The sequence below is a fragment of the Schistocerca gregaria genome, chromosome 1 (genome assembly GCF_023897955.1).
Source record: "Schistocerca gregaria isolate iqSchGreg1 chromosome 1, iqSchGreg1.2, whole genome shotgun sequence".
Classification (NCBI taxonomy): domain Eukaryota; kingdom Metazoa; phylum Arthropoda; class Insecta; order Orthoptera; family Acrididae; genus Schistocerca; species Schistocerca gregaria.
In genome coordinates, this window is record NC_064920.1 from 361349113 (window position 1) to 361362663 (window position 13551).

At 41.1% G+C, this 13551-nt stretch overlaps 1 protein-coding gene across 1 annotated transcript in view; it reads left to right on the forward strand.

The window, feature by feature from the left end:
• The first annotated feature begins 2022 nt into the window (after window positions 1-2022).
• LOC126346304 (ankyrin-3-like) overlaps window positions 2023-13551 on the forward strand; it is a 72839-nt gene continuing 61310 nt past the window's right edge. The window contains exon 1 of the mRNA XM_050002174.1: window positions 2023-2311. The gene's annotated coding sequence lies outside the window, so the exon portion shown is untranslated. The remainder of the gene's footprint in view (window positions 2312-13551) is intronic.

Below are 13551 nucleotides of genomic sequence, written 5' to 3' on the forward strand. Positions count from 1 at the left end.
AAGCCTGACTGATATTCGTCATGGATGTTATGATTTTTTAAGTAATCCGTCAGTTGTTCATGGACGATGTATTCTAGGGCTTTAGATATTGCAGGTAGTATGTTGATCGGCCTGTAGTCACCTGGCGACTTAGGGTTGTCAGTCTTGGGTATATGTTGAATTAAATTTTGCTTCCACTCAGTAGGATATGTACTACTGACAAGAGACAGGTTGAAGATGTCTGTGATAACTGGAATAATAGTGTCTACGACGTTCTTAATCATGCCAATGCTCACTCCATCATTTCCTACTGCCTCGGAAGAGAATCTCATAATTGCCTTGTGTACTGTGCCGGTAGTGACATGTTTTAGGAAAAACTTGTCTCTCGAGAGATTGATATCTTGGGGCTGGTAATTTGTCGCTGCGTGGCAGTTTACAGCTGTTGAGAAGAAATCGTTTAATTCTTCTGCAGACGCTTGCGAAACAGCGTCGGATCTTCGCTTTCCTATACCGAAACTGCGCAGCTTTTTCCACAGTGCAACAGGTTTTGATATGCCGGATACGACAGAGCGGGCATGTCTGATTTTGACATTCCTCACGCTTTGCTTCGTTCTGTTTCGGAGTTTCCTATAAGCTTCGTACGCCTCGGGAGTTGGGTTACGCTTGAAGGCCCTATGTGCAGCATCACGTTTATTCATTGACTGGCCTAATGCAGTGGTGAGCTACGGAGCGGGAGCTCTCTTTACCTTGACAGTGCGTTGAGGAGCATGTTTATCATACAGTGCAATAATTGTGCGACATAATTGCCGAATTTTTCCGTCTAAAGTCTTTAAACCAAATATTTTAAATATGTTAAATATTGTATGCTTTGTTGACACCTGAGAATGTCAACACACTGTAAACTACATAGTAGTAAACAATATAAAGTAAAAGGATGTTTTAATCGTAATGATAAACAATTGAACTGCAGATTTATGTATCATAGAAGAAATTTATCACATCCGTGGACTCCACTGGAACTAATTATTTACATTTTATGGAATTATTGCTGTTTTAAAGTTTTCCTGATTTGTGAAAAACCATTGTATATGTGATATATATTTTGTGGCGAAATCGATTTGAATCGAGTTATGAACTTAGAATACAATTTAATATCAATGTATAAATGCTGAGTTCTTTGGGATACTGTTCTGTGATGTATGGTTATTGTAAGTGATATGACGGAAGATATACTGTGATAAATAAAAGAAACTTCAGTATATTTAATAGTGTTTATTCTTTGGTATTACATAGGATACCTAAAAATCCACTTAATAAAGCTTGATAATAGTCCACTGAGTTTAGCCTCAGCTCTCTTGTCCAACGAAAATTTGCAGTGAATATTTATGATAGCCGCATTTTGATCTTATGTCCTAAAAGAATCATCAGCTACCGTACCTGAAATATCACTGTATGAAATAACTTTCTGTAGGCTTGTTATTTTAAATACTCTGCTGCATGTATGTACCATCTTTCTGTAGGCATAAAACAGTTCGTTTGTAGCCCAAATTTGTGAGAAAATATTGATTATTAACACATGCACGAAGTATCGTAACAATTGCTCCAGTTCACTAGACAGTTACGTCTAGTAATTACTCAAACATTGGTACAATCAGTACGAAGTAAATCACTCCGATCCTGGTGAAATTTAAGGTTACCTCCAACAACAGGATTTCTTAAAAATGAGAAGAACATTACAGAGAACTGCGGCTTAAAATGGCAAGAAAATCTCATATTCCATTGGTTAAGAAGTAGGCTGTAGTATCGTTATTGTATTAGTATATAAACTCATGCGTTTATTGAAGACGCCATGGGCGATTTATTCTATTGAGTCGTATTACGCCCTCGTTTTGTAGCTATAGGTAGGAATCATATGGAGCATGGCAACTGAAACAATGAGTGTACACCACCTTGTCCAAATGCAATGCTCGTTCGTGAGAGCGATAGAGTCTCGAGCGCAGAAAGGCAACGCTGCAGTCGTACCAACTGTATTGCTGGTAAGCTAACGCCACCGGTGAGGTTCCAAGCGTTGGCAGCTCCGTACGCCGCTTTTGTGTTGCTTGTCAAACTGCGCAGCGGAGGAAATTCCGCAAAACGCATGTATTGTGAGTGTGCGTGCGGGATACTGCTCAAATAACTAAGCTGTATCTGTGAAGATAATTTCTCTCGCACGCGAGAGTTCAGATGAGTGAAGTTAAATCATTCATAAGAACGAAATATATATTCGTACTTTTGCCTGTAGTGACTTGAAAGTAATCGGCAAAGGCTCGGTGTAGAAAATCAACGGACAAAGGTAAGCCAATAAGAACTGTGTTTCTTTGTTATTGATGAAGTAACGCTTCGTCACAGAGCTATTTTGATGTAATGACTTTTAATTTATTGGCAAAGGTACACTGTAGGAAGTCAACGGACGAAGTTAAGCCAATAAGAACTGTGTTACTTTGTTTTTGATAAAGTAACGTCACGGAGCTAAAAAATCAAGCACAGTCCCAGGGTTCATTAGTAATATTCATGTAACTTTCTGTGTGATTGTCTATTCGTCGACAAGCTTTAGTTTATGTTGAATTATTTTCATTGGCTCAAACCTCTAAACTACCCAATGAACGGAACTCGATGGATTTTTTAAAGGAGAAATGCGGTACATAATTTATTGTGCATTTAATGTTTGTGCACACGTCATTTTAGTCGAGGTAGCTATTTATTCGGCTATAACCTACTTCAAACAATGTTAAATGCGTTCTTTGATTCAAGCTCGTTTTAATGAATTATTGTGAGTGGCTGCTGTCATCTGTCAAAACTTCACCTACTGTGTATTTACGACATGAAGTAGACCACAACAGATTTATTTATCTTTGAGAATTACACGTGCTATATAGGTGCCATCAAAATCATAGGTGCCATCAAAATCATTTTCTGTGTTATTGTCTACACATTTTTACTAAACACATTGCTGATCAGGTGCTAGTGATGCTACATTGGTTACAATGTTGAGGTTAACACCTATGTGAACTGATTAAATACATTTGATATTCTGCTATACACGATTCGCCACAATTCATTTTAAAGTAGCTTTAATGGCAATGTTTATGTTGATTATGCACTGTGTGTGGACATGGTGCTCTGCTGATGAAGCTGGTGTTCTGTTTTCAGCGCTGTATAATCTTTTTGGGCACAGCTCACAAATAGCATTTTGATATTTCCACCATGGTGGCAGTTGCATAATGGAGAAGTGTAGATGTAATTAGTGTGCCCCGCTGTGCCGTAACAAGTGCGTGTGACATTGATGATAGCAGCCTATCTTCAGTAGCGTCTGTTGTACAGAAGTAGTACACTGGGCATTGTACACCTCATAATTAACCGTGTCGAGAGGATTATGGTAGAATTAGGGCCAGTAGAGAACATTTTTCTACATATGCGATACATCGTTTAGTGCCACATCCCCGTCAATTTTTCCACACTAGCGACATATGATTTTGCCACCGCCCTCCTCCTATTTCCTCCCTCCTTCACAAAGTAGTTGCAGTTCTGTGAGCGTTTAGTAAGACCGTTAAAGATAATCTGAATCTAGTAAGCGCGGAAATGTGTTATTTTCGCCATCGGTTATGACGCATTCTGTGTGCAAATTTTGTGTTAGGGGCGCCCCAAGCGGATGCATGTGTCGTTTGGGTTTGGGTAGCACAAAATCTGCACTTGTTTAGTTGCACACAGACCTCAATATTACCGTTACAGTATTGCTATTTATCACGAGTTTATTGTCACTGCAAACTGCGAAAACAGCCATGCTTCGAAAACAGCTGTTCATGGATGTTACATTTCAAGAAATGTTTATTAAGTAGTTTGTAAACATTCTACGTAAACGAGATCTTAAAGCTCATTTTGTTAACTGAGACTCTTCGTTATTCCCCATCAGACTCGAGGAATATTATGACTGGCGTTTAATGCCCGTCGACATCGAGATAAATAGCGATCGAGAACTTAGTCAACAGGGCAGGGAGAGAAGAATAGATTGGTGTTCTTGTTGAAGAAATGATTTTAGCATTTAGGTGTCGTTGTCTTGCACTGGACGGGGATTTCTGAGTAACGCCTGAACTCCCAAATAGCAGTCTAGTGCGTAAAGTAATTCCTCACATCGCTCACCAATCTGCAGTATACTTACTAAAATGCAATTCCGAAACCCGGTACCAGTTGAGGGCAACAAAAATTCCATTTTTAATATTTCGCGCAGTTATTGTTCAAATGTGTGCGAAATCTTATGGGACTTAACTGCTACGCAATTATTGCCCGAATTTAAACTAAGTCATAATCTAATCATTAACATGTGTAACATTATATTAAATGGTTAACACAGTAAGACAAGTATTTGTCTTGGGGCAGCAAAACGGACGGCACGAAAATCCGAGGATCTCATTCATACAGGATTTGAGGATAAGAGCGCTTAGTGACTTCCAACAAACTTTACACATAATTTCAAACCTTTAGGAAAATGTTTCTCGCCGACATCCCTCGTACAATGATTAAGGGAAAAAAGTTTATCATTTATTACATTTACCCGGTTCGTCTAGTAAAACTTCAGCATCAGGCAAGAAGTTTTAATTTATTTTGTCTTTACTACTGCATGTATTTGTAACAGTTTGCAGACAGTTCACACATATACCGCTGAATGAAACGGCAAAATTATGTCACTGTACAAGAAATATTTTAGGAGATACGTTGTCATAAGCATTGAGATGCGTGAAATACTAGCATTTGGTTAAAATTAAGCATAAATTACTCAGTTCATACTCATCCAGTCTTTAAAATGATAGCACTTAGCGGCTTCCAAAGAACTCAAAGCACAATCTCAAAGGCAATCTTATATTTAAACTGTCTTGATCGCAGAGTTCTTTGAACAGAATTGCTGGTTTGTGCTAAACGAGAGAAATCTTCAGAATCTACAATAGAAGTAACATAGAATAAATTACTAGCTATTACATGAAGAGATTAGAAACAGAGGAGACAAATCACAATGTGAACACGTTAACACCGTATACTATTCGTTCTAATGCACTGTAACAAGTCGTAACGATGTAAAAATAAAATAGTTAAACTTGCCAAGCATGCTACGACCGCTATATAAAGGATGCGAAGCTGTTCTAGAAGTCCTTGATGCACACTTAACGTACGGATAATTATACAAAATAGTTAAAAAGAGGTCAATAACCGTTTGACGCCGGCGTGGCAATTTTGACAAATGTTATTTTTATATGGTTATTATTTTGTGCAGGGCAGCGGAATGGGAGGTAGCCTATATCGTGTTCACAGTATGATTTTTGTTCTTCGTTTTTAATTTATTAATGTAGTAGCTGGTAATGTATTTTCTTTTATTTTTATTGTGGATTCTGAAGATGGCTGATGCATAGCCGAAACTGTGTGAAACCACAGTAACCATGTAAATTATATGATCGGACCCCAAATTGTCGTTTTATGTCAAATTCTATATAATTCATACCTTCTCTAGACGCTTCCTTGCTTACATGCTTAGTCAAATATTTAACATATTAACTCATTTGTCAAGTATTCGGGCGTTTGATGCTGCTTTAAAGGTGTGAGTTCGATTCTTTAAAGAATTTGAGAAGAAGCAGCGAGAGCGAGGGAAGTGTATTCGCGCGGCTGTACTGACAAGTCTTCAGTTGCCAGTTCCCTTGCGGACATGAGTGCGTCAGCTGTAGGCGGGAAACTGATATGAGCGCAGCGATAGAGGAGGGGGCAGTACGTGACCTTGCAGGCAGCTTCTTTGGTGGACGTTGGACTACAGCGAGCGGCCTTGCACACGGAGTGCATTCCGTTACGAAGTGACGGCGTGCTCGCGTTTAATTCGGCATAGGAGATATTTATATTATTTCCAACTTTAAAAGCAGGACCGGTTTAAGGCCCAAGGGGCCGACTGGGGCGCCAAGCTGAGAGGGACACCAGAGGCGGAAGTGCAGCCATTGTATACATTGGTGTATTAGAATTAGTAACGAAAACTGACTCGGGTGAAAGAATACGGTAATAGGAGCAAAATCGCTCCAGTAAACATGGATCTGTAAACGTGTCGTTTTTGAGGTAATTCAGTATGAAATATTGTCGAAGTTAGTACATACCTACATCATTACACCACAGCGGGGAGTCCTGATACTACTAACTGATCGCCTCATCCCCTTTCCATTCGCGAATGGTTGTCGGTAAATCTCTATTTTAGCTCTAATTTCTCGAGTTTTCTTGTTGTGGTCATTCCGCGAGATGTTTATTGACGGAAGTAGTACGTTGTCCTACTCTTCCTTGAACAAACTCTCTTGTGGAAATTCAATAGTAAACATTCCCGTGATACGCAGCGTCTCTCTTTTAGCGTCTTCTACTGGAGTTTGTTGATCATCCCCGTAACGCTCTCGCGCCCACGAAACGATCCTCTGACGAAACACCACGCTCTTCGTTGGATCTTCTCTATCTCGTATCGCATTAGCGACCGGGTAAGGGTCCCAGAATAATGAGCAGTACTCAAGAATCGGTCGAAAAGGATTTCGTAATCCACGTCTATCGTGGATGAAATACATTTCCTTTAAGATTCTTGCTGCGACTCTGTTCAAATTGGTTCTGAGCACTTTGGGACTTAACATCTGACGTCATCAGTCCCCTAGACTTAGAACTACTTAAACCTAACTAACCTAAGGACATCACGCACAAGCCGGCCGGAGTGGCCGTGCGGTTCTAGGCGCTACAGTATGGAGTCGCGTGACCGCTACGGTCGCAGGTTCGATTCCTGCCTCAGGCATGAATGTGTGTGATCTCCTTAGGTTAGTTAGGTTTAAGTAGTTCTAAGTTCTAGGGGACTGATGACCACAGCAGTTAAGTCCCATGGTGCTCAGAGCCATTTGAACGACTTGAACATCACACACATCCATGCCCGAGGCAGGATTTGAACCTGCGACCGTAGCAGCAGCGCGGCTCCGGACTGAAGCGCCTAGAACCGCTCGGCCACAGCGGCCGGCTTGTGAATCTGTCTGGCATCCTCTTGTGTCACCGTTTATGCCTTGGAAATGTAAACTTTTCGATTAAGTCCCAGTCCAAATGGGCTTAAATTTCATCAAAGTCTACCTTAACTTGGAATACAATACTATTTCGGCACATGACGTATTACAATTTTTATTAACCTCAGGGTAACCAGACTAGTAATTCGCAATTGCGCATCACAGCAAAATACGAGCATTTCGCCAATAATACGTGGTAATCAGGAATAAGCTGTTTATAGAGGCAAAATCAGGCGTCCTAGGGTATAGAGGCAAAATCAGGCGTCGTAGCCAGCGGTGGCAACTACCTTCTTTCCTTCCTCAATGCTTAGCGGACAATAACATCAAACAATGCGCTATCAACGCTTGATTCCAACCCGCAGTGTTGAGTTGTTTTCTACAGTGCTCCTGTTACGTGCTAGTACATTGTCATGTTTTGGCCAATAACACTTTCGTGAAGTTCCTCTGTACTTTCACTGGATTCGTAACGACAAATTAACTTACGAAAAATACCCAAAAAGAAGAAAATGTCTGGTGCATAAGGTTGAAAAACAATGGCAGAAGAGTAAAAGGAAAATGAAGAACAAGCTAAAGCCATGAAATTTTTTACCTCATCCTCAATAAGAAGCGAAAAAGCTTGTAAACATGTGTTTCTGCGTATAGAAATCAGTGGAAATATGTCCTATCGGAGCACAACAAACTGCGAATATGTTCCTCTTCATTTAAAAGACTGACAGCAAAGTGGGATGCCTGCTTTCTCATTCTGCCTTCCTCAGCACCTTGTCATGCGAGCATATTAGCTCTTTTTATAACATGCAACCACCTCAGACTCCCACAAGCTCCCCTAACTGTGTAACACACTCACACGCACTGGTCCATTGCTGTAAGTCACTGATACCCATCTGCTCCCAGTTGCACTTTCCCTCTCATTCAGCCCAACTCTTTGTCATCATCTCTTTGTGTCTTTCTATCATGGTCTCCTGTATCACAGCCACAGTCCCTGTCGTTCTGCCCTACTTCTGCAGTCCCCTATCACTGTTACTGTCTCCCTCTTGCTCTCTCGTTCTGCTAATATCTCATTCCTTCCTCCCTTCTGCTGTTACTCACTTTCACTACACCTCTCTCTCTTCTTCGTTGTTATTGTGTCAAATACTTTGTCTCTCGTTATCCCTGCCTCTCACCTGCTTCCATTTCCTTTTTTTCCTTATTCATTCGCCCTGGCAGGGTCACCTTCGCTCTTATTCAAGCACTGTTTTGACACTGTCACTTATATTCCACTGCCACTGTGCCCCTCTCTTTTTCTTACACTGCCATTGTCTCCTTCGCTCTTTTCCTAACACAATCGCTTTCTACTATCTTCCAGTATTTATTAATTTTCCGTCTCTTTGCCACTGCCACTGTCATCTCTCACAGCATAAAGAAACCGTGTATGCTCGCATGCCAAAATTTTTGGGAAAATTTTGAAAGGTGCTGAGGAAGGTAGATCGAGGCAGGTGGTCCCTACTGAAAATAGAGTAAAAAAAAGGGTTTTCCGAGGAACCGCTGATTAACTAATGGTGCCTCCTAAGTCCCATGAAACACGCCGTAGACCACATCAAATGCAGAAAGAGCCAACCAATTTGCTTAATTTGCCGACGCGGGAGGAAGTGTGTGATATTCATACTTTGACCCTGTACTGTGGGATAGTGACGCTCAGCGCCTGCTTTTTATGGCGGTAGGGGAGGGGAAGGGAGGTACCCTAAATATAACCACAATACTTCAATGTTTGTAGTACTTAAACTGTACCTTAAAACATTCATTTTATAAAGCGTTTGGTTTTTTGAGGATGCCTAAAAATGTTATTGAAAAACGCTGAGTCAGTAGGTACTTGTAGAGCGATGACGTTTACGGCATTTATCCATCCTCTTCTACATCTACACAGATACTCTGCAAACCACCATACGGTGCATGGAGGAGAGCACCCTGTACCATCAAGTGAAGTAGTTCTGAAGTTATTAACGCATGATTGAAATAAAGTAATAGCTAATTTCATTACGCCTCTTGCTAAAGAGGCCACTTACAAGTGGCCAACGCAGTTTTTCCAAACTGAAATTGATAGCAACTTACTTGCGGTCTGCAATGTCTCACACAAGTTTGAACTCACTATCTATTGGAAGTGAAGTTGCAAGAAACCTAGATTTTGCTAATCGTTCCGGAAAGTGTGCTGACAAAAAAACTAGAAAAGTTTTAGCTGTTTGTTTATATTTGCTTTTCATTAAATGTTTTATGCTCAGACGACTGACAAACAATATAATCTCATTGATTAGAGTTATATTAAAGTCAGTAAAAAATACGGTACCCAATTCAAAACTAGTTTTTTCTTCATTATACACTACTGGCCATTCAAATTGCTACACCACGAAGATGACGTACTACATACGCGAAATTTAACCGACAGGAAGAAGATGCTGTGATATGCAAATGATTAGCTTTTCAGAGCATTCACACAAGGTTGGCGCCGGTGGCGACATTTACGTGCCGACATGAGGAAAGTTTCCAACCGATTTCTCATACATAAATAGCAGTTAACCGGCGTTGCCTGATGAAACCTTGTTTTGATGCCTCGTGTAAGGAGGAGAAATGCGTACCGTCACGTTACCGACTTAGATAATGGTCGGATTGTAGCCTATCGCGATTGCGGTTTATCGTATCGCGACATTGCTGCTCGCGTTGGTCGAGATCCAATGACTGTTGGCAGAATATGGAATCAGTGGGTTCAGGAGGATAATACGGAATGCCGTGCTGGATCTCAACGGCCTGATATCACTAGCAGTCGAGATGACACGCACCTTATCCGCATGGCTGTAACGGATCGTGCTGCCACGTCTCGATCCCTGAGTCAACAGATGGGACATTTTGTAAGACAACAATCACCTGCACGAACAGTTCGACGACGTTTGCAGCAGCGTGGACTATCAGTTCGGAGACCATGGCTGCGGTTACCCTTGTCGCTATCACAGACAGGGGCGCCTGCGATGGTGTACACAACGACGAACCTGAGTGCACGAATGGCAAAACGTCATTTTTTCGGATGAATCCAGGTTCTGTTTACAGCATCATGATGGTCGCATTCGTGTTTGGCGACATCACAGTCAACGCACATTGGAAGCGTGTATTCGTCATCGCCATACTGGTGTATTACCCGGCGTGATGGTATGGGGTGGCATTGGTTACACATCTCGGTCACCTCTTGTTCCCATTGACGGCACTTTGAACACTGGATGTTACATTTCAGATGTGTTACGATCTGTGGCTCTACCCTTCATTCGATCCCTGTGAAACCCTACATTTCAGCATGATAATGACTGACCGCATGTTGCGGGCCCTGTACGGGCCTTTCCGGATACAGAAAATGCTCGACTGCTGCCCTGACCAGCACATTCTCCAGATCTCTCACCAATTGGAAACGTCTGGTCAGTGGTGGCCGAGCGACTGGCTCGTCACAATACGCCAGTCACTACTGTTGATGAACTGTGGTATCGTGTTGAAGGTGCACGGGCAGCTGTACCTGTACACGCCATCCAAGCTCTGTTTGACTCAATGCCCAGGCGTATCAAGGCCATTATTACGGCCAGAGGTGGTTGTTCTGGGTACTGTTTTCTCAGGATCAATGCACCCAAACTGCGTGAAAATGTTATCACATGTCAGTTCTAGTATAATATATTTGTCCAATGAATACCCCTTTATCATCTGCATTTCTTCTTGGTGTATCAATTTTAATTGCCAGTAGTGTACATATTTTTATAAAATGGACACCAAATGAGTCAGTCGCCCTGAGTACCTGGATGGTTAAGGGGTTAAGGCCGATCCTGGTGACACGAAGAAGGTCCTTCTGTTGGGTATACAAATTGTCTCTAACCCAAGGGCCGTCCGAACACCTGACCATGTCATTTTATCACCAATAAAGCCCGAGGTATGAGCTTCGGAACATCCCTTTTTTTATGCTCGGCGACGTATGCATGCTGATTCAATGACCCTAGGTGAATCGACACCTTACAGCTAGCTACAAGTCTCTCTTCAAGAATAGGATCGTTGCTGGTATTGTTAAGAACTTACTTTATTTACTTGTTAGTGAACTTAGTTTCTTGTTTCTAAAAACTAATGAATTTTGTAAGAAAAATTAAATTTCATTAGTGAAATTCTTTACTATTACAATTAACAAATAGGTGTGTAATCCTTTGGCAACTGCACTAAAAATCGTATTAAGACTAGATGCGTTTCGCTTTAATTTAAAGCATTTCAGTGATCTCTGTGCCGGCCGCGGTGGCCTAGCGGTTCTAGGCGCGCAGTCCGGAACCGCGCGACTGCTACGGTCGCAGGTTCGAATCCTGCCTCGGGCATGGATGTGTGTGATGTCCTTAGGTTAGTTAGGTTTAAGTAGTTCTAAGTTCTAGGGAACTGATGACCACAGAAGTTCAGTCCCATAGTGCTCAGAGCCATTTTTAAGTGATCTCTGTGGCAATTAGTGTTTTCTCTCTTACAATTTTCTTTGTTATGGTCATTAATAGTTCACTTGCTTCACGTAGAATTGTGAGCAGTTTTTATAGGTTTCGTTACTCGTGTTTTTAATGTTGTTGATTGCATTCTTGTTCGCCTTCCACGTGAATGTGTTGAGGTTCTGCACACAGCATTTTCACTGCACTTAACACATTCAAATTTCTGTGTTGGAAAGCATCACTGTCCTCTCGCCATTCACGTGCTTTTTCCGGGTTGCATTCGTCTTTTGTTTTGATAGTGGTGGAAGCTTGTACTGTCGCTCTGTTTGTGTTAACATTTCCTAATTGGAGAGAGAGATTACATTTCTGTACATTTCGTTATATCCATTGTGGGGATGACGAATTGCGACAGTGATTTAAATTGGTGATTTATCTGGTGACTGGTTGCTTATTTATTACCACTAAATTGCCAAAGAGATAACATTATTTTTATTTTTATGTATATTTTTTATTTTAAAGTGGGAGTGATTATCTCTGCGCGCGCGCGCGCGCGTGTGTGTGTGTGTGTGAGAGAGAGAGAGAGGGACAGAGAAGAAATAGACTTTTTTTAGTTTGGGTTATTATTTTTGTTTGTTTGTGTGTGTGTGTGTGTGTGTGTGTGTACAAGTGTGTTTTTAAACGGAGATAACAACTCGTAGCTACTGTGCGTGTAATTTATTGCGTTGGTATGGTACGATGGTGGATGATCTAGGGTGAGGATATTGCCTAGTTTGTAATATTATTTTGTGGTGTCTGTGGGGTTTGTTCTTTCTCAGCAGTATATTGTATTAGTTTCAATAGCGCCTGGTTGCTAACGTTGGTGTGGTCGTTTATTGTGTTTCTTCTCTATTATTGTTTTTTTTAATTTGAAAGTTTTCTTGTAGGTGGAGGAGAAGTTTCTTGTTGTTGAACCTAACAACTTTCATGTCCTTTTCTGTGGTGTTAGGATGATGGTTTTCTTGCAGGAAGTGTTCTACAAATGCCATGTTTCCATGCTCTTTAGTGTTAATTTGTGCCTGTCTCTCCTATGTATAGAACATGACAGCTGTTAAACTGGAGTTACTAAATGTCAGATGTTTGGTTGATGTCTGTTTGATCTTCCATATTTGGACATTTATGTATAGAGTTGTTGCTTTAGTATATTATTTTTATTCGTTGGTGCTTGAGGATGTTCCCAATTCTGTGTGTTGATTTGTTTCCATATGTGATTGTGTACCTGTTGTCTGTTGGGTTTTGATGTTGTTCTCTTTTTGTGCAGTGGTGGTGACTTTGGTGTATGTGCCTGTTGTGGGTGATATGGATCTGTGGATTTTTGTGGTGTTTTGTATTTATATTTTACTGGAATTTTTGTTCAGTTTTGTTACTAGGGATTTTTGGTACTCATTATGTTTTGCATTCTGAATAATGTTCAACTCCCCATTATAATTTTGTTAAGTGGTACTGTGTTTTATCTGTGGATCACATATCTGAGGGCAGATTCCTTTTATGCCTATGAGTGGTTACATGACTGATGTAATATTCTGCTTATTGTGATATTTTTCCTGTAAATAAGACTTTTAATACAGTTGCTAAAGACGGAAATTAACCTATGCAACTTGTATATATCCAAGTGCGGAAATAAAGAGTCCAAAAAACAGAGAACAGTAATGTCTTCTTTGAAAAGTTACGAAAACAGTAGTCTCAACTAACTGGCTCGCGAAAAACAGTGGGGAAGGGGACGCCAAATAATATCACCCGACCCGGTCGACCGCCTCCCTAGTAGCCAAATACTAGCGTCGCTGCCTTCCGTGCGAAAGGCCCCACGTTCGATTCCTGGTACATTCTCAGATGGGAAGGCCTGGCACCGAGTCACTCAGTCTATGTGAGGCGAAAAGAACAGCAGCATCATCAAGCTTCATCTCTTGTCAATAACGACTAGAACATGCTGATCACGTGTTCCACTATGCAAGATCGCTCGCCATACTGCCTCGCAATCAGCAGTGAGCCACTCGTCA